At 42.6% G+C, this 23,286-nt stretch overlaps 1 protein-coding gene across 1 annotated transcript in view; it reads left to right on the top strand.

The window, feature by feature from the left end:
* The first annotated feature begins 12,280 nt into the window (after nt 1-12,280).
* STARD13 (StAR related lipid transfer domain containing 13) overlaps nt 12,281-23,286 on the top strand; it is a 295,636-nt gene continuing 284,630 nt past the window's right edge. Inside the window, exon 1 of the mRNA XM_005482468.3 lies at nt 12,281-12,415. The gene's annotated coding sequence lies outside the window, so the exon portion shown is untranslated. The remainder of the gene's footprint in view (nt 12,416-23,286) is intronic.

Here is a 23,286-nt window from a genome sequence, read left to right as displayed (position 1 = left end):
ACTGGAAGTTGTTCTTCTCCCTGACATGCACAGCAGGAAATGTTAGCAGGACCACATCTTCTCCCAGATCAAATATCAGTGGTACGTCGTTCTACGTATGTCTCTGTGCTCTTTCACATTGCTAAGGCAATGTGCTGGAGTAAGCAATGCAGCCAGAGTGCATCCAGGTTTGCATAGTGATGGCTGTCCCAGGGACAGAGGAGAACCCTTGGGAGTAGCAGCAGGGCGCCGCTGCCATCCTCCTCCTCCAGCTGGCATGCTGGCTTTCTGGGATCACAAGGTGGTGCTCTTGTACTTATGGCAAATTATTCAGTGGCCAACACTTGAGGTGCCTGAGGCTGTCTCAACCTTCTGCTACAAAGGACAAGCTGGGCTAAGCAGCACTGCTGGTGTTTGCTTGCCTGCTTATACCAGAAGAGATTCCTGGGGAGAACAGCATCTCCGGGGATGTGCTTCCCTGTGTAAGAAAAGGTTAAATGCTGCACGCTCACAGGATTGGAATCTGTTGTGATACAGTGAGATCTCTTCTTGGTGCCTCATCAAAAGACATTCTCTTGAGCAAATGTCATAAAATCTGGGCTGAATGCTTCCTTCATGTTTGTAATTCTCCAGTGGGAAAAGAAGTAGACTCAGAAGATGTTTTCTATAGACTAAGGATTTAGCTATCTCTTTCCATCCTGTTTCAAAGGATGCTCACCACTCCTCACCCAAATGAAATACTTCATCCTTGTCACATACTGGTGTGATACATCCCATTTAAAATGGAATATGCATTTTTTTTACCTAAGCTGAACTCTGTGTTTTACTTCATGCATTTTTCACTTATCCATTTTATTTTCTAAGGACTTCTTGGCTATAAGGATGTCACATTAAAGAATTTGTGATATCTCAAGGGTCCTTTACTACTGTATATACAGACCTAGTACCAGGACTCTAGAAATCATGACAATATTTCAGAGAGCAAGAGAGGGATTAAATATGGACAGTGACTCCGGCACTGTGTTTAAAGATGATGGAACATCTCCTTTTTCTACAAATCTAGCAGATGGGTCATATTATAATGAGTTGGTAGGAGACTATTTCAGGAGACTGGAGGATGCAGCAATCTGTAGTTAACGAGAGCAATTGGGTTACAGGCTGCTGTGATTGCTGCTCATGGTGTACCTGAGTGAGAACTGAACATCTCTCACTCCACATTTCTCTGAGCACCCTGTCTTTGTACATCCTCCTCACTATAAGTAATAGGCTGTGTCTGACAGGTATTGTTCTGTACAGGAGAAAACACATTGCTGAGAGCTCTGAACTGTACTCTAATAAGGGCTTCAGTTTCAAGCTACATACTGGAATATAGAAACCCCATGCTTGTTACTTCTGGATTTCTTTGAAAATTTTCTCTCCTTTTCATGCTGAGTGAGCCTCTTAGTGCACTATATTTTATAACAAAATCTGTGTGCCCAACTTTTAGATATTTCTTGAGTATTTTGGTATCACTTTGTTGAAGTGAGGCACATGTTGAAATGCTGTTTTCACCACTGCATACACCAGTAATTCATATGCATGGAAAATAAAAATAGTACTGTCTTGTACAAGCTTGGTACAAGGTCTTCTGCAGTTAAAATTTTCTGTAGAAGTCATTACTGACAACTTTGCTGCAAAGAAATACAGAGAGTTTAAGCTTGCTGCTGCATTCTGGAAGATAGAAAGGGATATGTTAAGAACAAGGCAGCTTTTCTCTCTCTCACCCAACAGAATTTCCTATTCTTATGACCACCACAGTCTGATTTTGACATCAACATGACAGCGTTTGCCATCTTCTCTTGAAATGTTCTCTCTAGCTAAAGGAAAAATTGCTTGTGTTTTCTGTGATCTTATGTGAGGAAAGAGCTATGAACAATATGCTCCCTACTGGCTAGGACAGACAATGGTAATGACAAGGTCAATTCTGTTTTACAATCTATTGGATTCCATAAATGCTACTATACTGACTAAAGTAGCCTGCAGTAATAATACTGAAAATAGAGTTGAAACAAAATTTGAGTGTATATTGCCAGTGAAGTGGTTCAATGTGATTGTAAAGTTCAAATAATGTATCAGGAATTTTAATGCATCCTGCCACTTCAGGATAGGGTTATATTCATTTAAAAAAAAAAGGCTACAGCATTAAGCATATAAACATGCACAAGAACACTCAAATGACCTGAGTGTACCTTCAGCAGATTTGCAGATGGTACCAAGCTGAGCAGTGCAGTTGCCACGCATGAGGGATGGGATGCCATCCAGAGGGACCCGGATAAGCTGGAGAGGTGGCCCATGGGAACCTCGGGACCCCCAACAAGACCAAGTACAAGGTGCTGCACCTGGGTTGGGGCAACTCCTGGTACCAACACAGGCTGGGGGATGAACAGACGCAGAGCAGCCCTGCCAAGAAGGACTTGGGGTGATGGGGAGTGAGGGGATGGATGTGAACCAACAAAGTATGGGATTGCATCCATCCCAGAATGCCAATCATGTCCAGGGTGCACCAAAAGAAGTGTGGTGTCCAGTTTTCGGCTGTTTGGAGGGCCTGGAAAAGCCCGAGGTGGCCTTGGGACAGCCCGCGTATTAAAGGACGAGAAGAGGCTTCAGTTCTTCTTTCGGTCTCTGTGTTTATTAATTGTTTATCTAAAAGATTTTCTTTCAGCCCGACAGAGGTCTGCTCAGCAGCCAGCCATGAGCACACTGTCTCGCCCTCCGGGCAGTCACCTATCTTTATACCCAAAGTTACATGTACAATATTTATCATTTTTCCCCAATACCTTTTACCCTTATTGCCCGGTGCACTTTTAGTAATGACCAATCCCAAAGTGCCACCATCACCACAGAAGATGGAGCAGAAGAAGAAGAAGAAGAAGGACAGGACACACCCCAATTCCTCCATCTTACTTCTCTAAACCCCCCTGTACAGAAGTCCTAAACCCTGTGTCTCACCCTCTAATTAACTAATCCCTTCACCATTCACCCCGGTGAAATCCTCCTATCCTCATACAGGTGTCGTCTCCTGTGTAGGATCAAAGTCCAGCCACCAGACACTTCTGGCAACATTCCAGGACTCCCGAGCCCCCCAAGGGTGGTCTCAGTGACTCGGCACCTCAGTCCTGAGGTGCTGAGATCCCACAGTGTGGCCTGCAGGGCGAGGGAGGGGATTCTGCCTCCCCTACTCCACTTTGCAGTTCTGTATCCAGCTCTAGAACAATTGACCTGTTGGAGCAAGTCCAGAGGAGGCCACCAAGATAATTAGAGAAGTGGAGCACCTCTCCTATGAGGAAAGGCTGAGAGAATTGGGATTGTTCGGCCTGGAAAAGAGAAGGCTTTGGAGTGACTTAATTGTGATTTTCCAGCATCTGAAGAGAGCTTACAAGAAAGATGGAGAGAAATTTCTTACAGGATGGTGCAGAATGGCTTCAAACTGAAAGAGAGTAGGTTTAAATTAGATGATAGGAAGAAATTCTTCATTATGATGGGTGGTGAGGCACTGGAACAGTTTGCCCAGAGAAGTTGTGGATGGAGTGTTCAAGGCCATGTTGGAAGGAACTTTGAGCAACCTGGTCTAGTGACTCTGCCTATGGCAGCGGGAGTGGAACTATATGATCTTTAAGGCCCTTTCTAACCCAAGCCATTCTATAATTCTATGATTCTGTAATTCTGTGATTCTGTGATTATGATTCTGTGATTCTATGATTCCATGACCTTGATTGTCCCTGAATGTGTAATACTTAAAAAAACCTACCTCATGTACTTTTTTCTCTACGTACTTTCTTCTGCTTCTCTTCCTGAATGCAAACCCTTTGGATTCCTGAAATATTCAAGGCCAGGTTGGATCGAGCAACCTGATCGAGTTGAAGATGTCCCTGCTCATTGCAGGACCTTTAAAGGTTCCTTCCAACTTGAACTATTTTATGTTTCTAAGATAAAATAGCTCAGTTTTGCCACTTTTACAGAGGCATGAAGCCTCCATAATTCTAATTGAGGTCTGTGGTCAGCAATACAGTTTAAATACTGAAAATTGGCTTGTAAATGACTAACACAAAACTTCACAATAACACTAGTTGGAGATGAAGTAAAAAAGCTGGTACTCAGCTCCTGGGCTTCAGTTCAACATGATCTTGAGAACCTTGAGAGCCTTGAGAGGTCATTCCACGTTCCCTTCAGTAAGGAAAAGAGCAAAGCCATGTGTGGCAGAATAACCCTTGCACCAGAACAGAGTGGAAACTGCCTGAGTCAAGCTGGCCCCACTGAAAAGAACTTAAGGACTCAGATGCCAGGTGAAATATGATCCAGCCTGAGCTTCCATCCCAGAAGCTTCCTCAGCTCCATTGCTAAGGGACCAAAGCCAGCATAGCAAGGACTGTTACTATCCCCTCTGCTTGGCACTGGTCCATCTGGAACAGTGTCCAGCTTTGGGCCTAAAGCCCATTAGGTGACGGAGATGCTGAGGTGTCTAAGGTGAAAAAGACACCAGGAGGTGATGAAATAGCAGCCCACAGCTATGCCAATGGGTATTACAAAGACTACAGAATCAAGGATTTCTTGGAAGTGGAAGATGCCCAGTTGCAGAAGAGGCAATGGCCACAGACTGTTCTGAGAGGTTCAGCATAGAGTTTAGGAAACATTTTGAGAGCCTAAAGAGAGTGGTGGTGGAATCTTTATCCTTGGAATGGATCCTGAAAGCTCAGTTAGAAAAAGCATGACTGACCTGACCAAGTGCTGGCAATAGAGCTGCAGGGTGAACCCCAGCGGTCCCTCGCAACCAGCATTTCTGTGAGTTTATGATATGCTCCTGAGAATGCTCCTCTGGAAAAAACAATTAGGATTATTATTCCTGCTGGAGTCATGTGGGGTGTTGGGACAGTACATTTTCCATGCACATTGCAAGCACACACAAGCCTGAAATGTGCCATTGCCAAGATGCGTCCACTTGCCAAAAGGAGAAAAGCATGCCACAGTTTGTGCCAAAAGCAGAAAGTCATACAATCTTGGCAAGCATAATATATGAACCTATGGCTGGCATGCTCCTAAGGCATCCACTTTCCCTTCTGTTGCTTGGTTCAAAGGCAGAAATAGTTCAGCTCTGCCCAGAGCATGGCAAGGACACGTGTTTCTCACAATACACTGGTGGTGAAACTGAGCCTGATCTGGCACATTCAGTGTTTTTAATATACTCGTAGAACAAGGAGATCTTAATGTTACAGACAGATTTGAGAATTCTGAATTCTGTTTGATTCTGACAGAATTAGAAGTTCAGCTCTAAGAGCAAAGGTATGTGGCTGGGGGCTTTGCTTCTCAGGGAGCACACAGGCTGCAACCCAGGACTCCGGGATGAAACTCCAGACCACAGCTCTACTCTTGCTTTGTGAGTTCAAGAAACCTGAGCGCCAAGCCAAAAGTCTGTCCCTGGGAAAGTTTAGGTGGGAGTTTGAAGGGTCAGAGCTGTTCAGTTGTGCTGGAACTGGTGTGTGGAGGCATGACAGGGAACTCTCACTTGCTGTGAATCATTTGCTATAAGACAGAGATGATCAAGGAGGAGATGAATAGAAACACAGCTTCATAAACAAAATTGGTTCAAGTGATTTCTTTAACTACAGTTCATTTCCACAATGTTTATGCTAGATAAATAAGCTGGTGCTCTAAGAAGCAGGAACTACATTAAATGGGATAGTGAATAATAGCATATCATAGCATATAAAGAATAATGATATGAGCCCTCCAGAGATGCTGAAATATGTACCCCACACAGGTTGGTGCCCTGTTTTGGTAGATCTCATGCCAGTCACTTCCTCTCACCTCTGCTTTCAATATAACTATTATGATTAGACTGGGAAGAAACAGGGTATCTTTCTCTTCTCAATCTTCTCCCACTTCCATTTCTGAGAGCTTTACCCGGTGCAAAAATTATTTGAGAATGAAGGGGCTGTCCTCCTTGTTCACAGTTGCACATGATGATCTCTTAGACATTGTATGAATGCTTACTCCTCTAGCCACCAATCTCAAATAAGCCAGAATGCAGATAGCTGCTTTAGTGAACCAGAAAGGCACAACAATCAAAAACAGTGCAGGAAATAAACACACAACAGTGTTGCTGCCTGCAGTTTTATAATTACAGAAAGATCTTGTCACCAGCAATGGAGCGTTGGTCACAATTGGAGGGAAGTTGTTTCAATTTTGTATTTCTTTGCAGGGTTCGCCGAGAGTTTTAAATACTTCAGTATTCCTTTTTAAAACTTTTGCAAAGTGCTTTGCAAGATTGGTCAAAGCAGATGGTGCCAGCCTCTGAGGGCCAACATTTCTATATGGGCAGTGTGGAAGGCTTTTAGACATGTCTGTGAAGAACCTTGTGAAGCTGGTGGTGTTCAGAAACGGGATGGTGCTGTAGCCAGCTGACAGGGTGGGGGTGGAGGAACAGGGACATCTAGAAGTAGAGTTTTCTGCTTGCATGTAGAAGGCAACACCTGGTCTATGAGGGGCACAGTTACCCCAGAGAGGGACAGCAAGTTGCACATAGGTGGTTTTCCTCCCCTTGGAGTTTGTATCTCTTGTTCTGAAACTTCTGAATAGTTTTTTTTTTCCTAACATTCGCTTGAGAGAAGGAGATTTACATCATTTGGTAGGATTTTATTTTTATACTCTACATATTGATTTGTTCCTGCTTACTTCTTGCATAGCTGCTCCTTTGGGCCCACACACTATAATACATCTTCACCTCCAGCTCCCCATGGGATATTCGAGTCACGTTCAGTCCCTCCATCACCTCCACAGTTCCTTCCCTCCCACTATAACCTCTGGAGTGCAGCCAGTTAAAGTTCACACTCTATAATTGACTAGAGGCAGCTTCAGTGAAAGGGGTTAGATAATAATTGGTTTATTTCTGAGAAATGGAAACTGAAAAATGTATGGGTAACAGAGCAGAAGTGTGTTCTGACAAGTACATTTCATTAGACTAATTAATACATCTTACAAGCATTCAAACCCTTTCTGACCAAAATGCCCTTAACTTCTATGTCAGGACAATAAACCTCAGCAGTCTGAGTTATCTGAGTTTTATAGAAATTGAATTCCAGCTGTGCAGTGCTTGCCAATGCACTGATAATGTCCAAAGCTTCCTCTTGTTAAGTCTCCCTTGCTTTGTCACTGAGTGAGCTGCATCAGGGGACTTCCAGGCTTCTTGTGTGACCTAATCAGTGTCCAGCCTGAGTGATGGGATGATGGCAGGAGCCAGCATTCCTGTGAGATGAGGTGATGTTGTCACCAAGTGGAAGTCTCAAGCTGAGTTGCTATGAAGAAAAGTATTTTATGTCACTCCAGCAAATTCAGAAGAAAACTTTTTTTTCTTTTTTGGGCATGTCAGAACATTTCATTTCAATATAATTTAGTAAGAAACTTAATGCAGACATCTTCCCTAAGAATAATAATAAAAAAAAAGATTGGTGTCTTTTGACATGAATAATGAAAGTTTCAAGCCCTGTCATTCTGGCTTGCAATGAGAACAAGGAGTATAATGTCAAAATATCCCACTGAATAATTTGTTTTCATTTTCAGCTGTACTTTTGGGGAATTGGGTGGGATGACCTGTTTCTATGCTAATTTTTTGTAATATCTGTTCACCCTGAGACTATGGGTGTAAATTTAAAACAGACCTTTCCATCCCAAAGTAAAACTGGCACGTAGCCTTTTGATTCAGTTACCAGATGGTGTATGGTATTTATGAGAACAGTTGTTAAATGCTTTTTAGTGTGACTCACCACACTGATAGCTGCATGTTAATGAAAAGTGGACAGTGCTATCACAGTTTCAAGTGCTCTATTGTTGAAGGGAGCTCGTTGAGCTGATTCATAGAAATGGTTTCCCTCAGAAGTTCAGTCTAGAATATTTGGATTCATCCTCAAAGTGCTGGTTTTATGCAGCAGAAAACTGCTAACTTTACTGGAAAAAAATGTCTTTTAAACCAGAATTTTAACCTTAGTTTCTGGGAGGGAAATGCAGTTCAGCAGTTAATTATATTTATTTTTTTAAATTAATTTCTGACCTGGGTTAACTGCTAACTAATATTATCTAGGGAAAATTAAACATATTTGTTATGCTGATATCATTATATGACATATTAGCTGTTAATCAGACCAGCTGGAAGGCATTCTTTCCTTTTCTCGGTGTAAGTTATGAAGAATTTTAGATAGGAATTTGTTTTTCCCCATTTTCACACTCTTAAGAAATCACTCTAGGGAAACATGATAGGATTGAATTCAATTCAGGTATTATTTAAAAATTCTTACTATGAGATTTTTGATAAAACGTTGCTTATCAGTTATTTTGAGAGCTGAAAAAAATACTGACATGCCACACATTTCATGAAATTAAAAGGACCATAAAACAGGCCTAAACCACAAGACTATGAAAACCATTGCAAAGACAAGTAGATATCATTGTTAAACACTTATTTAGTTGCCTTTATCTTGTTGGTTTTTATATTGCTTTTGTTTGCTTTTGGGTAATAAATCAGCCTTAATGGAAAAACTGCAGCTGAAGTGGCATCTGTAGCCCTGCTACAGCTTGCTGTAGCTCATGTGAATAAAAATAAGCCCAAATATACCTGAACTAAAATTACAGACCTTGTTCTCTCTGGTTGCTGCATTGCAGACAGAGTCCACAGGGAATAGCCCCTGGTGGAGAGAGTTAAACAAAAGGTGCACGATTTAACTTTTTTTCTAGGATCTGTAAGGAGTCAAAATTTCTTGAAGTACTCAAAATACACCAGATGGAGAGCAGCCCTGAATTGTCCTCTGATTCTTCATCATCTATGCAGAATTTCACTTATCTGAAGCTACAGTCTGGATTTAAGAGCATCCAGAAAAAGAGAGAGGTTGGAAAACAGCAGTCTGGTGCAATGCCAGAGGCTCACAACAAATACAGGAGAATTTTACCATTCCCCTGCTTCTCCCATGAATAATCAAACCTTACTTAAACTCCCTAGAGATTATTTTTTTTTCTCCTTCAGCTCCCACTAAGTCTTAGTAAGCATAGTGAGATTCCAGTGGGATCCTTAGCAGAGTAAAGTACAATTTGTGCCAAAGGCAACCACGCAGCGTCTGGTGGCAAAGGTTGGAGAGACTTATTGTACTCACACCATGTTGCAACAGATTTCTTTTTACTCAGATGCTTGTTTGCACTTTGGCCTTGGGGTAATGCAGGGGAGATACAGAGACAGGTACCAGTGTGATCTTCTCAGTGACCACTGACCCAGCAGCCACCTGTGACTGGTATTCCAGGCAGGGATGAAGCTCCTCCTGAGTTGTGCATTTTCCCACCTTTCCCACCAAACCCCACCTTTCTGGCAATGGTGCGGGTTGGATTCCTGGGGACCACTGAAGGCCTCATCCTGAGACTGCAATCACAAAGCTGTTTGCCCACACATGTACCTGCCTGTCCAGGGGGCTTCATGCGAGTCAATGAATTCACCCAGGACAGTGAATTTTGTATTTGTGTTTTGCAAAAGGGGCATGAAGGTTTGCAGCATAAAATGCTAGGGATACAAACAAATGTGGCAAATAGGGGGGCACAAGTATGACGTTTAGAACTGGCCATTTCTAATGCAAGTTTTCCTGAAACTCTCGATAATATGTGTTTCATTTCATCCAGCTATTGCCCTTCATTAAAGAAAAGAGAATTAAACTTCCCTCCACTGTCTTTTAAAACCAAACAAAATCTGCAAACTCTACAGGAAAGAGCAGCAAAAAATAGGGGTCTGGAGGAACTGATTCATGAGGAAAAATATACAGACCTTGGTGAAGTGGTGGATCAGAAGCAATGTAATAAACCAATGAATATTTGCAAGCTGTAAATACCAAGGATAGAAATTTGGTAGGACACAGTCAGATATAATCAGGACTAAAAGGAGAGGGAAAAATATACATGCTGGGAGTAAAGGAAAAGAATAGTTCAGTGAGATGCAATATAGCTGGGAATTAATGCACCTATCCTGCAGGGAAGAAAGTGCTGATAAGCAAATAGGCTGAAAGAGATATCAGGACTGTCCATCTCCCACTGCTGTGGTAAGGTGACTTGTTAAATCTCAGCCATTTATGTGTAGCTTAGCTTTCAAAACCTGGCTTGGCTGGACATTAAACAACACCTATCAAGCTGAGTTTGCCAGGCCCAATGCAAATTTGGGCCACCTGTGCCGCCCCCTGTGCAGCCACAGCAGCGCCACAGGCAGAGGGCTCAGGCAGCTCTCCCGTGTGCCAGTGCAGAGTCACGGTCCCACTTGTCACTGCCATGAGGGCATGGGTCTGGATGTGACAAAACTCTCTTCGGGAGGTTTGACCTCGTGTAGGACCAAAAAAATGAAAAGTGAAGCAAGACCCTTTGAAAGCTTGTGGGAAGTCAGTGAGCCTGGGAACAGGTCTCTGCACAGGTCTCTGCCCTGGCCGTACAGGAAGGTTTGTGCTCAAGTTCCCCTGCATCACCCAGCAAGGTCTCAGGCACAGTGGAAATACCCGTTCTACAAGGCTCAGCATTTTTTCCTCCACCTCCCCCTCCAAAGTGCTGCCAGACAGTGCATCTTCTTCAGCAGCAAAAGAGGGGGAAGGTTTGTCCCGGCCCTAGGGAGAGTCAGGCAGGCTGACCCAGCTCTACCCCTCTGCGGAACCACCCCTGGGTGCGGAACCGGGATCGGGATCAGGCAGGAAAATCTCCGGCCAGCCTTGCCCCAGCTGCTCCCAGCTCGGAAACCTCTGAACAAAATGTTCCCGGCTGGGAACTGGGAACGAGTTCGCTCCTTGCTGCAGATTTGCAATAGACTACGGCACGCCAGAGACGGTCCCTGCTGCCTCCTCCCCGCCCCACCGGCGGCCGATGAAAGAGAGCACTTCCACCAGGGTTCTTGGCTCTTGCTAACGGAGAGTTATTTCCTGCTTGGGCTGTGCTGGCCTTAGCCTCTGGAAATGGGAAATTCCACCCTGAATCCGGCGGGAACTCATTTCACTGGCCGTAGTCCGTCCTGTCTCAGTGACATTCTGTGGGAATTTTTCCTCTGAGAAACAAGTGGTGGAAAATGGAGCTTTGTCTAGGTTTTTAACCAGACTGGTTAATCTACCATCGGAAAACACTGTAAAATGACCCTTTAGTGAATTACTAATCTACTAAACTAGAAATTAGAAGGAAAAATAATGTAATTAAACCAGCAAGTTATTCAGACTAGAGACAGACTAGAGCATTTATTACAGCCAGTCCTCTCTAACCTGCACCCTGAACGCAAAAGTCGGGTTATCTGATCAAGTGAAGCTGCTGCTCTGAGTTAATAAAGCCAGCACTGAGGTTATGAGAGGTGCGAGGGGGGAAGGCCTCTTACTCCAGCTGGAAAAGGCACGGCTTTTGCACTGTGTGTTTACTGGCTTCCCTTCACAGCATGTTGTGACTTGCCCTTCCAGGAGTGAAAAACAGACCTACAGATGTTAGTTCACCTGTGTATGGTCTGAGTTTTGGCTTGGAGGCGTTAGCAGACACGCACTCCTTCCTCTCATCCTGCTCCGGGGCGAGGGCTGAGCACGGAGGGAGCAGGGAAGCGGGGTCTGTGTCCCTAAGTACCATTTCTGAGCCGTGTGCTTAGAGTGTCACCACAGATGCAAGAAGAAAATTACCTCTGTGGCTGACAGGCACCGAGCAGAGCTGGCACGGAACAAACCTGGCAGGAGGAGCCGGAGCCTGAGGGCAGACAGCCCTGCAGCCTCAGGAAAGGGAGGAAATCCCAGGTGAGGCTGACCCCAAGGGTGAGGAGCACTGCCGGCCCCCTGAAACGAGGGGCTTTCAATGCCCAGGACTTTTCCACAGGCATAGTTTGGAATATAAAACTCTAAATGGGGTTAGACTAGCAGCGAAGAGAAAAAGTGAAGAGACATTAAATATAATGGTAAAGGAGGCTGTTTTTGTGAAACCATTAAGAATAACGTCGGAAGGGGCAAGGCCTTGGCCTCAGGCTCAGGTGTCCCCAGGGCTGGTGCAGCAGGAGCGGCGGCTCTGAGGCGCTCTGTGACAGCTCCCTTGGTTCGGCTGGGCTGGGCTGGGCCAGGACCGTGGCACCTCCAGCGCGGGGTTCCGTGACACCCGAGCTGTCTGGCAGCTCTCCGTGTCCCGCAGAGCAGATGTGCCCGTGGCCGTGACCGGCGTGCCGGCGAGCAGCATTCCACATATTCCACATGTGCTCCCGGGCCTCCCGATTGGTGTGCTACGCCGAAGGGGCTGGTCCTTGAAGCCAGCTCCTGTGCCTGTCACAGATGATATTTTTATGCAAGGAAACAAAACCAGGATATCTGATGGACTGTGTTATCTTTACAGACAGCTTGGAGCTACAGATGCAAGGCAAGAAGTTTTATGCTTGAACTTTGAAACTGTGAGTGGAATTTAAAAGCAGTTTTAAATGCCTGCTTTTTAAAATTTTTTAAATTTTATTTTGCGGGTGCATGTATGTGTGTGTGGGGAACTTTGCATGAAGTATATATATTATCAGCATAACTTCATTATCAAGCAAGCTGTTGTGAATTTTCCTAAGATGAAATAATTATTGCTTTGGAAAACTTTGCAAAGTGTTAGCTGCACTTACAGCTCGACTCATATATGTTCACGCTGAGGAAGAGAAGGATGTTCTTTTCAAGTGAGTGCAATTAGTCTAGTTTGAAATTATTTCAAATCATCTTTTCCACTGGAAAATCTGTTTGAGCAGGACTAGTTGTGCTGAGGGAGAATCTCCTGGGAGTTATCAGCAAATGTCAGGCTGGTCTGTGTGTCTTTGTTACAGGCACATTTGATGTTTGCTTGTGTATGGAGAGGGATTAGGTGAAAACCTGCTGTTACCATTGTGTGGCACTGCACTTGCTGGATGAAAAATCTGTTGGTACCAGGTGTTGGAAAGCTGGCCAATTAATGATGATTGCAGGAAATTAGTTTAAGAGAATATTGTCCATTATGATGCAGATTTACAGAACTAATTCTAACAGATACATTGCACTAGCACTGGAGGATCATTTCTGTAGCTGAAATATTAATAACCTGCTCTTTCTTGCATAGGAATAATGAAATGAATTTCTGTGGGAGAGCTCTAAGTGTTGATATCCAGACCAGGAGTTCAAACCTGAGCAGGCAGTTTGCCACTCCAGGTTTGTGATATTTTCACTTCCTTATGGGAACTGTCCAGGATGGTATAACAGGACTCCTGTCATCCTAGGGCATTATTTTATATAGAATCTTGTGTGAAAAGAGCTATATGCTGCAACTTTTCTTGATTCACTTTGATGTTAGAGCAAGCTGAGATACATGCTCTAAAAAAAAAAAAAAATAAAAGTTGTCTTAAATACTGTCTGGATTGTTCCACAGCACTTTCTAGCTACCCAAAACAATCCAACACCTTTCTCAATTTAACTTACAGTTTCCTTAGCAAGTAGGCATTCTTCTCTTCTCTTCTTATTTCTCTTTCTTGGCCAGGGTGTTGCATCGGTTTATAAATTTATATTCTGGTGAGTCCAGATGAAATCCAAAGGTTAGGTGAAAATTGTGGGTAAGTGGCATGTTGCTAAGCAGAAGCCCCATCCCTGGTGGATCCATCACCACTCATTCTCCGTCTGGGTGCCTCCAGATCATGCAGCAACACAAACAGCATCCAGATGAGGTGTGGGCATACAAGTGCATTTCTGCTGCATTAGTCAGAGCACATAACATGGGATGATACCAACTCAGTACAACGGCAGTGAAGCAATTCAGTCCATTGCCTGCTAAAGAGTAAATGTCAGTATTTCTTTAAGAAATGAACTGCTAGAGTAAATCTATAACTTTTTGCTACTCTTATATAATTGGTTGCAGAGTTTTTGTTACACCACTGGCTTCTCTAAAGTCAGATATACTGTATCATCAAGCCCTGCAGAGAATGAATCAGAACTTATTGGAAATAATACAGCGATGATAAATTTCCCTTACCTTGATTCCTTTTCTCCATCTTTTTTTGGTCACTACAGCAGGGACAACCTGGGTTTACCCAGCAGACCAAAACACAGCGTTTTTCCCAAAACTGAATTTGGTATGAACAGAAAAGTGGTCCCACAGAGAAAATAATGAAACTCAACATACTTTGGTCAGAAAGGCCTTCTTAATTGATGTCGAGGAAGTCCTAAATGGGAGAGTCCTGCTCATAGATGTATAACGAATTAGTGTTCTGTGTTGAACAAAGTGCAGCATTTTTATTTCAATAATGTTAAAATCAATACATTTTCTTTTCACTTTCTAAGAAGCAAATGAGGCTTAAAAGAAAATCTAGGCATATATAGAAATGCATTTCTATATATAGAACTGTCCTTAAAATGCTGATAAAATCCTTAAACTAAAGGGTCTCAATAATCCTTATAATATAAAATGTTTCCTCTTCTTGTCACATAGTTTAATTCTTCTTGTTCCCTTAATTTGGCAGTATTTTTTCTATTAGATACTGCTGCCTAGATAGAATGGGCCAGATTCTCAGCTAGCAAGCATCAATAGAGAATAACTTCATTGAAGTCAATGACATGACCCTGGATTCATTCCAGTGTGACCAGAGCTGGAATGTGGCTCAATACAGGCAGCTGCCATCCCTGCCAGGCTGGCCCAGGAGATGAGCAAGTTACTGCAGTCGTGCATGAAGGATGGTCCTGCCTGCTCTCAGTTGTGCTTTCACCTCCAGCTTCTTCCAAAAGCAAAGATTAAACAGAGCAATCTCACTTTTATTCCATGAACTTCAGTGTTGTGTCTCCAGTCTATGCAAAGTTGAAGCTAAACCCAGCTATGTGCCTTCATACCTTGTCTAACCTTTCACATCTATCTCAAGAAAACAAATGCATGTGTTACTCTTTATTTTCTTTCCTGCTCAGAAAGATTTTAGGTTTTCCTTGATAATTTTTATGTTTGTGGTGTTCTGTAGTGGTGATGTTGTTTTAGGAAGCTTGGCTTCTTGCTGTGAAAGTGCTGCTCCCTGTGATACTCCTGGAGGCTGCTTCCCCATTCCTGGAGAAAGTTCTGGTTTCCGTCTCTGTTGTGTGATGATAACCACACTGTTCCCATGGCCACCTACCCAGCAGAATAACTCCCAGCTCTTTGTCGTGGAGAGACTAATGGGTTATTTTGTGTTGTAGGTGGGGCTTCCTTGCAACAGTTTTGATTTCCCTGTTCTGCACGCTAGGACAGTCCAGAGAGGAGAAGGTTTTGTGTGGCTCTCTGCAGGCTCTGTCCTATCTCCTGAGATTCATCCCAGAGGCATTATCTGGCTTTGTTTCAAATGGGAGTGCCAGCTCTGACTGATATTGCTGGTCAGAAATATCCAGTTTATACCTCTCCTGCTGCAGCTAAAGAACTGAACTCTGTGATACTTTTACCAATCGAAATTAATCTCAGCTAGCTGGAAATGCCAAAGCTACAAAAAGTCTGAAAGGGAGAGACACCTCTTGGGTGAGGCTGGTTTCCTAGTTACTCCGAAGGGCAAACAAGAACATGGTATGTTCAGATTTTAAGGAGTTCATTACAAATGCAACCTGCTGTGAGAACTTCCAGGAGCACACACGTCTCTAAACATTCAGTATCACCAAGAAATAAACACACCAGTGAAGCCAACAGGCCTGTTCTTCTCTGGCATTTCCCAAGTTCCTAGAATTAAGTGTGTTCATATCTACCACAGAAGTGGGGATTAGATGAAGCTAACTCAGTTGAAATGTAGCTAAAATAGTTTCTCTTGAAGTACTTTTTATCATTACATATCAGATATTTTTGTGCTATGTGGGCACATTCTCAACAACAGCACTCTATTAATTAAAAAGTCTTACTAAATTCTGTCTGTATGGGCACAAGGTTTACCTTAAAAAATACTCATATGATGTATGCAGCCTAATTACAAAATTTTTATAATATGTTTTTAAAATTATTAATACTTTAAAGTTTTATAAAACCTTATCTTTTATAACTATTTCGTATTCTATAGCTTTTTTTTTTTGCTGATAATAGGTATGTATCACAGGCTATTATTTTGGAACAAGTAGTTCCACTAGGCAAGTGGAATAATAAAAAGTGCCTGATTTTTTTTAAACGAATATTCTGCTTCCACATGTGTATTTGTGAGATGAGGATATTTATTGTGCAGTTTGTGAACAGGGGTTTTGAAAATGATCAAGCAGGTGAAGAGAAGCTGAGCACATGCAAAAGAGTCCACAAAGTCACGGAGATCTGTGGACCTGAAAGATAACACCTTGGTCACAACACTGCTAATATCTCTGTTTTTTCAGGACTGAGAAGTATCACACTATACTCTCACAAAAGCTTTGCAAAGCTGGGGCCTTTGAGTCACCTGAGAGAAGCTGTCCAGAAGCAATGTGTGAAAGGAAGGGAGTTAAGGGCAAAGGAAAGCGCTGTAAAAACAGACTGGTGCTAGTACAACACAAATGCTCCTTGAAGCACAAAATGAGAAAGCACAAAAGCTGTCAAGGGGAAAGATGAGGGTATGAGTAAGAATCATGTACCTCTGATGTTTTTTGCCCTTTGTGCTGTGTGTTTCATGCCTTAGGGTGAATGAATAATACTCTGTTTTGAAGACAAATTAAGTTACTTTAATGAATGCATAAGGCATTGTTTTGAAGACAAATTAAATTACCTTAATTAAATTGCTGGTTTTATGTTCTCAGAAAAAAAACCCCAAACAACTGTATTCATATGTCAAAGGGGCAGCTTTTGGGATCGCACATGTGAAAGGAATGTGCAGGGCTGTAGGGGGGTGCACCACTGAGCAACCCAGACCACAAGCTCTCTGGGTCTATCCAGAAAAATTAGACGGATCCCAAACACTGTTGATCCCAAAACCTTTATAGCCACAACTGGCTTTTTCAACATTCAAACCCCAGATGCTTTAGTGCCACTGCATTATGTCCTGAAATTACAGGAGTCTGAGTGGCATATAAATAAAAATCCCCTACCTTTTTCAACAGTTTCTGTATCATATAGAACCAGAAATTGATGTGGTTTCCCTTTGACCCTCTGTGAATAAAGAGATAAGAGCTGGCATATTATTGTAGTGACACAAATAGGTAAAGTATATTTTAAAGAGGGGGCATTTAAATAGTGGTTGTGAAAAAACAAGTGGGACTGACTCTAATATATTGGAGTTTAGCCAAAGAAAAAAAAGGAAAGTAATTTTGGATATTGTCTGTCATTGTCTCAAGCTGAAAGTTTGAAAATTGCAGTCTGTATCTTTATACCCTGGTACATATCTTTACACTCTTATATCCTTATACCTGTGCACATGTCTTCATGCCTAGCCTTATTAACCTGCAGAATTTAGCCCCACCTAATTCTAGTTCTTGGAAACAAATGTGGATTTATCTTTTGTGCAAGGTGGGATCATAGCTTTGATGTAAACCAAGAAAATTTGTCTCGAAAGAAAATCCAGGCAACTGAAATGGAAAATAATTAAAGGCAACATAAACACTCATGATTTTTAAATACTTTCTAAAGTTTATATGGATGACTGGAGCAGAGTCTAGTTTTGGGCTGAGCATTGTTGCAAATTCATTAACCTAATGGGAACAGAAATAACATATGACTAAGGTGCCCTGAAACATTCTGTAAACTTTGCTGAGAACTCCCTCCTGTGTAATTTCTGCCTTTGAAATGTTCTGCGCCAAAGCACAGCAACAGCACCTGCAGGCAGCTCAGACTGGGGAGGAAAGATAAGGATGCTCTGCCCCTTGTTGTATCAAGAGAGCAGTATCAGGAAGGAGGACTGTGACTGTATTTGTTGGAATTTGGTAGGGGTTAGGATTGAAAACATTGCAAAACTCTGTGAGAGCTGTGATGCCAATATAGCATTGGGATATCAGTATCAGCATAGTCTGACATGCCTAAACACAAACATCATTGTTGAGGATGCCTGTGCTGTTGCTATTTCATCATTTTAATTGCAATAATACCTAGAGGTGAAGCTGTGCTGTGCCAGCTGCACACAGTGCATGACAATACAGCTACACGGTGTGTCTGCACTCCACTTATTCTGCTCCACTTACAAAAAAATACCTGTGACCTCAACTTTGAGGTGATTTAAGCAACCCTGCCTGGCTGCAGGGAAGAGGTAGGGTATAAAACCCCTCCCACTCTTCATGCTAAATCTGAGGCCTTTCTTGAATGCCCCATTTTCCAAAGGGCTTTCCACTATTTTCATGGAGGGAAGAGAAGATTTGCTGCCTCTGTTGGGTCCTGTTTGCTCTCTCTGTGTGGGTGTTACTCCCTGCAGGCTGGGGAGCGACAGTACCATGTCATGCCAGCACCCTCCCCCCTGAGAGCATCTCACAGGCTGCAGAAGGCACAGCCACACCTCCTGCCCTCAATACCCCTGATCCCAGCAAGAAGAGTCTCAGGTGATGTCTCAGGAATCAATAAAAGAATAACAGAATTAGTGGAAAAGTTTGGAAAAGGTCTCTAAGTTCATTGAGTCCGGCCTTAACCCGGCAATGTCAAACCCACACTAAACCATGTCCTTAAGTGCCACACCTGCGTGAGGAGACACATGAAGGAAAAAGAAGGGGGAGCCTTCCTGAAGCAGATTTTTAAGAGTGGTGGAAGAGCATTGTGTTGTCTCTCAAGCAATGCTGCACAGAGTTCCTCCATCACCCCTCCAAGGAATTCAGGCATTAAAACTTCAACACCTTAAATTATGCTGCTAAGGTTAGGAGCTGTGATGCCTTAGGTGGATATCCAAGCCAGACATGCTAAAGCTCACACAGAATTTCCAGGCAAGCAAGTAAAAATAACATTCCTGTTCATGTTCTTGGCTCTTGCTATCTGCATTCTGACATGGATTAAGCAAACACACAGATAGCAGCAGAAGGAGATGCCGAAGAGAAGGATGTTTTATGGGGATAAATGCATGCACCGCTCATGTGTGGTCAGGGCAGTGATTTCAAATGCTGCCAGTGATTTCAGTGGCTGTTCAGGACTGAAACAGAGAGGAGCATTCCTCTTGCAGACAGGAGCATTTCTCTTGCAGGTCCTCAGTTCAGGTTTCTGCAGCACTGAGGCCGGCAGTCTGTTAGTGACAGATCTGCTCTTCATTGCTCCTCTTGAATGGTGTACGACACCTTGAGATCCATGCACTGTCCCTCTTCTTTACATTTTGAAGGTGACTTCCGTTTCCCCAAACTTTAATTGCCAAATGCTTTTGCGAAACACCTCCATGGAACCGACATGCTGCTCCAAACCCTTTGCAAGTGCAAATTAACTAATCTTGCAAAAGTAATTGACAGAAAAGTAATTTCCTTTTGTTATGACAAAGAGTATTGTAGTGTGAGAGTAATGACTACAATTTAAGCAGCTATGAATTGTACATCAGAGAGCTCTAGAACTGAGTATTGCTCACAATGAAATTTAAATTGCATTTCTTCTGCATCTAGCTGTTTATAAATAACACTGCAGTTACAGCAGCCACAATAATCTTTTTTGTCGCCAATTTCTTATTGCCAGTGACAATAGAAATAAAAGATCTAGTTAGCTGATGGCCACTGCTGTAAATGGAGGTTAGAATACTTTTTATTAGGCTCAAATTTTGCTAGAAATGGGAACAAAACCCTAGATACAAGCACAGCATGAAGGGAAAGTGCCTTGAAAATTTAAGCAAACATTTACCAACATTCAGTCGCTAGCATCTCTTTCCATAGCTAATAATTAAAAAAAAAAAAACAAAACAAAACAAAAAAAAAAAACCAAAAAAACAAAAAAAAAATCCCAAAACCAAATATGTCTCCTTGAACTCTGTTATATAAATTGGAATTTTGATACACATTTCTGGCTTGGACCTAATTCTCAGTTTACCTGGAAACCATATTTAGATGCAGAAGAATATGTTGTTTAATGTGCGCTGTAGTAGTCTCCAAACCCTGTTGGATCCTGCACACACAAGTACTTGCACCAGTCTGCAGCAAACTCTACATCTTTGAGCAATTTGTAATGCTGTGCCTGCATCCTCAGTGCAGTAGCTCCCTATGACCATGAGTGCTGCTGGCATCCTTTATTTACAGTTAGTTTGTGAGACTGATCTTCCTGTAAATAAGGGAAAGGTAAAAACTGCTTATGGTTTTGATATTTTTGCACCTCATCAGCACGATAGAGCCCACCAGCAATCCTCTTTGATCCTAGCAGATCTTCCTAGAGGGTTAGAGCTCAGATGCAGCATCCTGATGTGTGTTTTACTGTGTGTGGACATGAAATCTGTGTGGGCATTGCTCTGCAATATCTGAGCAGGTTAAGGTGCCCACGCTGCTCTAGTCACTGTCACATCCTTGCTGCATTTTATAGGTGAGCAGGGGCTGTCCTTTTCCCCAGGGATGGTGATGCTGGAGCCACATTCCCAGTGGGAACTGACTGGTCTTCAGCACTCGTCCTCCAACCCAGGTGCCACACACTTGTGGCCACAAACTCTCTGCTTCTCAGAAATGCTTTCTCTGAGAAATGCAGCGCTACTCAAATGGCAGGAGAAGAATGAAACAACATATTTTCTTTGTATATATTTGAAATATTTTCAATTATTTTACACTTGAGACATTGCCATTTCATTTCTCACAGTTTTTGTAACAGCAATGAGTCCTCATGATGGGATTTCAAAGAGGAAAATGGTGTGAGTTGAGGCAGGGCATGGGGTTAATAAAGCCTGCAAAGAAGGTGACATTAAGAAATGCAAAGCAAAGCAGACGTGGGCAGTGCTGTATGATGTGAGTTGGCTCAACTACATGGAAACAAGTATACATTGCATTTTTATAAACCAGGCAAAAATAATCAGAGTTACAGATAAACTAGCTTGAGTGTGAGTACAAGCACTGCTGCACGCTCCTCTGTGATAATGGGATAAATTACAGATGTAAAGAACTTTTTTTCTGCAGCCTGTGAATTAGCTGACATAGCTGAGTGTGCAAGATTTTAAAACATACCCTGGTTTTCTAGTGGCCCTCACAGAGAATGAGTAAAGGATCTGAAAGATCAATTGAAAAAAAAGGCAGGCTGAAATAGCAACAAAGAAGCAAATTAATAATTTTGTGCATGGTTTTTTATGCAAGCATCCCTAACACTATTTTTTGCTCCTCTGACCCTTTCTTACCACTCTGTAACTTTATAGAGGTACAGATATCCCAACTTCCTGATGCCTGAGAAGGAGCAAAGGAAATAACCATCCCTGTGCTGCCAAAAAGCATAAGAACATGATTAATGGGAAAACTAGTTTTATGTGACAACTGGTGAGGATTTACCTTGAAAAAAGGAATACTCAATCTGAAAACTTACACCTTGAAATTGGTTGTAATTGGAAGCCACTACAGTAGAGCAAATTGGAAACCTTTTAAATAGCGGCTAAAATATTTTTTCTGTAACTGAGATCTGCGTATTAGCTTCAGTCTGAGAATAAATATTTTGAGTCAAGAATTTTTTGATAGAAATCTATAATTACCTTTGCAATATTGCTGGTATCCATCTACTTAGCAAAGACTCTGACTTTATTAGCTATTCAATCATCTGAAATACTCTATTACCAAATGCTTAGGGAGAACAATGTCTCTGTCAGATTCTGCAGCTGTTGGGTTGTGCGTTTAATAACCTGTTATATTTCAGACCCTGTAGAAATTAGTCACTGAAGCTTCTCTTCTTTTAATCCACCCCCAGGTTAAAGATATGGTCAAACTAAATCCTTTTTGAAGCTAGCTTCACAGAATTTTTGTCCTCACCTAAGATTTGGATTGCCTCAAATTCTCTGCCAGCAATCTGTGTTCCTCAAAAATGTTTGAAAAATTGTTATTTTAAGGTCATGTCCTTGTGTGTGCGACAGTTTAGGGAGACTCTGCCCCAACCTCAGCAGCAGCAGGGATGGGGAACTCCTCGTGCTGTGCTTCCTGAGCTGCGGCACCACCCCTGATCTGGCCAGCAATCCGATCTGATGATAAACCTCCAAACCGCCAAGAAAATGATGGAAATAAGGCCACACCTGCTAGTGAGGATGCAGCCCTGCTGTAAGGGGGAGTGATTAACTCCTAGTCCCTCTCCTCCTTTTTCCGTGAGGTTGTCTGCTGGAGGCAACTTCAAGAAATCTTGACCTGGGGGAGTATTATTCTCTGTGCTCTGGTCAGCTCCATGTCTTTTCCCAAAGAGACACTATGGGAGGAGAACGACTATGGGAAAGTCTCCATAAATTTGTCAGGGCTTAGAAAGCATGCAAAAATGTTAGTGACCATGTACCTGGTTCTCCTGGTAGAGCTGCACCCATTTGTAAATCCCACATCTTTTCTGTATGTGAGGTGTCTGTGGTTGAGTTAGTTAAGGAGGCCATCCCTTGCCAAATACATCATCCAACAGCTCCAAGGCTGTCACTGTCTAAAAATTGAAAGTCAAAACAACCAAGAAAAGACTTCTTTTCTTGGAGGTTTCGAGGAGCTCAAGCCTTGTAGGCCATTGCAATAAAGAAAGAGAAACACTGGGACCCACAAAAGGGAGGACAACTCATGGTAGTCGTCATTTAAAATATCAGTTTGTCCAGCTGAGAAATGAAATTACCTAGTATTTAGTTCGTTCCTCTGACATTCTCTCCTTTGCATTCCTTTGCCATGAGTTCAGTCTGCATCCTCTCCCTCCATTGCTGATCCCAGATGAAGCCAGCTGAAAGGCACAGAGCACAAGGGAGACAAACTGCAAACTAAAACTGCTTAGTGGGTTTCTCAAGCATTAGGACTCCAGGGACAAGAGACTTGGCTTGCAGTTGGTTAGGGAAGGTTCTGCAGCTGCCTGGAGGTGGGAAAACAAAACAGTGTCATTATTCTTACTTTGCTAATGAGACTTCAGGGTGGGTCTCTACAGCTGGAAAGACAAAGGGTAAGTGGAAGTCAGGCCTATTACATAGATTCAACAGATGTCTCCTGGCCTTTCTGGACATGATGGTAATGAGACCAAATAGTTCCTAGCCCAACCCATAGTGAAGGCTTTCTTTGGTAGGAGGATTTTGCAGCACAGTGACTGGACAGACAGATGGCTACATAGCCCCAGTTTGCTCCAAACGCACTTGAGGGCTGGGGAGATAAGAGGACAAAAAAAAAAAAAAGACCAAAAAACCAAAACCAACCAACCAAACAAACAAAAACCAAACAAAGAAAAAAAAAAAAAAACAACAAACCAATCACCCAACCATCAGGTAGGAGTAGAAATAAAAAGTAGAAAGAAGAAAGATGAATGAAAGTG

Source organism: Zonotrichia albicollis, chromosome 2 (assembly GCF_047830755.1).
Source record: "Zonotrichia albicollis isolate bZonAlb1 chromosome 2, bZonAlb1.hap1, whole genome shotgun sequence".
Classification (NCBI taxonomy): domain Eukaryota; kingdom Metazoa; phylum Chordata; class Aves; order Passeriformes; family Passerellidae; genus Zonotrichia; species Zonotrichia albicollis.
This window is presented reverse-complemented; position numbering and strand designations above follow the sequence as displayed.